Below are 4,001 nucleotides of genomic sequence, written 5' to 3'. Positions count from 1 at the left end.
ACCTAGTTCTAAATGAGCTAGTTCAGCAGAAGCCATAAAGCTGCATTAGCATGTAACACCATGGGCGCACCCAGATGAGCACGCACATGTGGTATGTGAAGCTTCAGACCCCTCTGCAGTGCCACACACTGCATATGCAGGCATTCCCTGCACTGCTAATTTGTAGTGGGGGGGAGGGGGGGGAGAATTTGACTCCAGGAGATCTCGGTATAAAAAAGCCTGTGCCTAAAAAAGCTGGGCAGTGAACGTGGCAGTGGCAGTGCACCATCCCAAACCAGAGCCATGCTCCTTATGCTGGCCAGGCTCCCTGCTCTCAGATTGCCACAGCTTCAGCCCCCAGGGCCCCAAGTAAGGCTGGTAGGACCAGCCCAGGTGCTGGCCCGTGTCCCCTACCTCACCCAAGGTAACATACCGCACACCACAGCGCGCATACACAGGCATTACCAGGGGACAAGTAGCAGCGGGACATTCCCACTCATGGAGACATGCCCCACCTGAGCTAGTCTCTCCTGTGGCTATATCACTTCTGGTTCCCATGCTAACCCAGTTAGAGCTCTCTCTGGTATGTCTACACAGCATGCATTGGACAATAGACCTATCCTAAATTATTTTCCAATCACTTTACTCAGACTTCTCCAAGGCTGTGTGTAGTGACTTCTCTGTAAGTAACTGGCCACAAACTGCAGGCAAGAGGGTTCCATTATTGACAGACTGATCAACAATATCACTAATGCCAGTAGGAGCAATCCCACTGGATAATGGTGCTTAAATGTGTAATAACTATACCAGCAGCTAAGCTGACATAACTGCTGCTTTTGCACTGATCTGGATCATTATAGTTACTGATACCTGTTCATGATTTCTCTTGTGGAGACATAGTATTACAGTTCCCAAACACAAAATGGTATAAGCCATGCACAAGAAGCCATCATTTGATTTGAATAATCTTGTCCACTAAAACTTTGCCTCCAATTTCACCTTTAAGGTAAATTAAGTGAGATGTTGATGGGTCAGTTTTGGTCTTATCTCCTACAACATGTTGAGTTCCATATTGTACTTAGCATAGAGTCTAGAATGAAAGGAGCCATAGTTTAAGGTTGGCTTATCTGTCTTGGATCACTCAGGTGGTCCCTTTTAGTCCTCTGTTCCCAAGGCAGCTATATTTGCAGGTTTGTAGAGACCTGGAGGTGCTGCAAAATCCTTGTGCTTACTGAACATCTAGGGTTCCACCCCTCAGTTTTGACCCATTACTCTTCTACTGCTACCTTATTTCCTATGGCGTATTGATAATTGTTTTGTCCTATTTACTTTTGTCTAACTCCAAAGCTGGGACTCCGTCACTTCTTTTGAGAAACAGTACTGTAATCTAGCTTGTGGCTGGACTAAGAAAAGGCTTTGCATATTTCCAGAAACAGTTTCTAGGACTTTTACTGCACATGGATCTCTCATTTGTATTCTAAAAAGGAGAAAATTAAAATTCTTCATTAATATGTGGATCCAATAGACTGTATTCAATTTTCTTGTATTCACCCCAAATTTACTATCTTTTTTTGAGACTGCATGCAAGGCTTTTGAAAGGAAAATCGGGGGGGGGGGAACAAATCTAATATCTATTTAACGTGTACCACAACTTTTGTTGATAGTCCATATATTTCTGTCAAGCTACCAACTTCTGCATTATACAGAAATAGATTCTGAAGAATAATCATTAAATTGTTTGCCATTAAATTCAGTAAGTCATCAAGGTCCGTCAATGTTTCGGCACTTCTTTAACAGGAAAGCACTTGTCATACAATGGCTAATATGACTCACCTACAGAGCTAAGCCATCAGCTATACAAGAGTTTTACTAGGTGCAAACAAAGGAAGGGGAGTGACTAGAAAGTGTTTTGCTGGGGCTTGCTAGGGACTCATTCTACTCCCACTTGTAATTTGCAGCAGCCTCCCTGAAGCCAGGAATTGCAGAACTATTGTATTCTCTGCTCACAGCCTGCCTTGCACAACAGTGTAGAGTGGGCAGATCTGGCCCATTGGAGCCGTCGTCCAGCCCTTGGGGCTCCCCACAGCTCTGGATATGTCTCAGTATAGTGAGCAATGGCAATGTTAATTGCTGAAGCTCTGGGAGCTGTGGCAATTAATGACACTGCTACTTATCCTGCCACCAAGTTTCCCAAGCCATGGGGAGCCCCCTGGGCTGAATCTGGAGCATAGAGCTGCATCATCTGACCCACAGGGCTTTGAGCCAGAAATCTGGTGGCAGAAGCAGCAGTGGCTGCTGTGGCTACAGGAGCCAGAGCAATTAATCATGCCACCACCAAATTCTAGCTCTGCAAGCCAGATGATATGGCTCTGCACTCTGGATCCATCCCACAGGGCCAGATGAGTTGGGAACTGCTGGGTATGCCAACTATGTGGCAACCAGGAATATTCTCATCCCAGGCATTTCATCAGCTGCCCCTTTAACAGTTTTATTGTCACTGGAGCAACGCAAAGGAGTCCTGGTGTATGCCAGAAGCTGGCTTTGAGCTGAATGTAATAGGTTGCAGTGTCTAGTAGTTGGGTCAGTTCTCTCAGGCAGGGAACTCTTGGTTCTGGTTCCTGCTGGCAGGCTGTTGTGCATTTTTTTAATTAAACAGTCATTGGATAAAATGGATAACTGGTTTTGGGAGCAGGGGACAGAACCTAGAATTTAGTGTCCACCTCCCTGGTCTACAGAGACACATGCTCCTGTTTGCTTGATTGCTCTCAGGACTGTGGAAGTTTTTTACATTAGGCAGTCATCCATTAAAAAAAACCCACTCATTGGCCATGTCTACATGTGCACTTAACTGTGGAGTAAAGCATCACCATTGTGTGACACTTAGGCCACAGAAAATTCATTTGCACCATTCAAACAGCTCCAGAGCTTTTTGTTTTGAATTAATTGCACCTGTAGATGCACCCATTAGGGGCCAGAACTGTGGACTCTTCCCTCCCAGCTGAGTGTCCTAACCCCTAGACGACAGCCGCACTCCCTTTTGTTTGCTTGCTTTTTGGCCCCATGACTCTCACATTCCTTTCCATGCAGTGGGTCAGCTTCAACAGAAAGATTGGAGGAGGATCTCAGCCTGTGGTTAGAGAACAATCCTGGAAAATAGGAAGTGTGGGTTTCAAGTGTTTTCAGAATGGGATGGGGACTAACATGTAGATTCCCCCACTTTCTGTGCAGGTGTCTTAACCACTAAGCTATTGGGCAAAGGGTAGTTTACAGCAATATACTGATTTACAGTGATGCCAGTGCTATTTTTTTGGCAGGTAGTCTTGTAGATCTATCTCCTGACTAAGCTAGATCACAGAAGGGCACTTAGGAAATCAGATCAAGTTGGATCCCAACATGAGAGATGCATTAGGCTTCCTGTAAATCTCTCCATTGAGAGAAATGGAATGGAGAGGTATACATGTGCTTCCTGGGTGGAGTAGGAGGCATCAAGGCTAGTGACTGTTTACTGACAGAATGGGAGAGCTACGTACCTCTACAGGGTGGACTAGATTGATTCTGTGAATACGCTAGGCTGCCCATTGAGAGTATGGGAGACTTAGATGCCCTGGGCCATGTCTACATGAGACACTAACTGTGCATTAGGCTGAGACTACTGTGCTGTAGTGTTATGTGGCAGAAACCATGAGATGACACTACTAAGCAGTAGTCTTGGGCAATGTTACAAGAAAGCCGTTCACTGGCACTAGTATAAAGTTTATAAAAATGCCAAGGAATGCCAATAAAGTACTAAATGACTGCACAGTCAGTGTCTCTTATAGACGCAGCCCTAGAGGTGGAATGGGATAATATCTTCTGAGGGAAATTTATAAGAAAAAGTAAACAACAGCTAAGCCTTTGCTGATGTAGAAGCAAAATAGGATTTGGATCCTCCTGCCTAACAGATACTTTTTCTAGCCTGCTAGCTCTTCTCTGGAAAAGATTACCCACAAAGAGCAATAGGGTTGTTCATGTAAATAGAGGGG

The sequence above is a fragment of the Gavialis gangeticus genome, unplaced genomic scaffold (genome assembly GCF_001723915.1).
Source record: "Gavialis gangeticus isolate Ggan-Ray unplaced genomic scaffold, GavGan_comp1, whole genome shotgun sequence".
In the NCBI taxonomy this organism is placed as follows: domain Eukaryota; kingdom Metazoa; phylum Chordata; order Crocodylia; family Gavialidae; genus Gavialis; species Gavialis gangeticus.
This window is presented reverse-complemented; position numbering follows the sequence as displayed.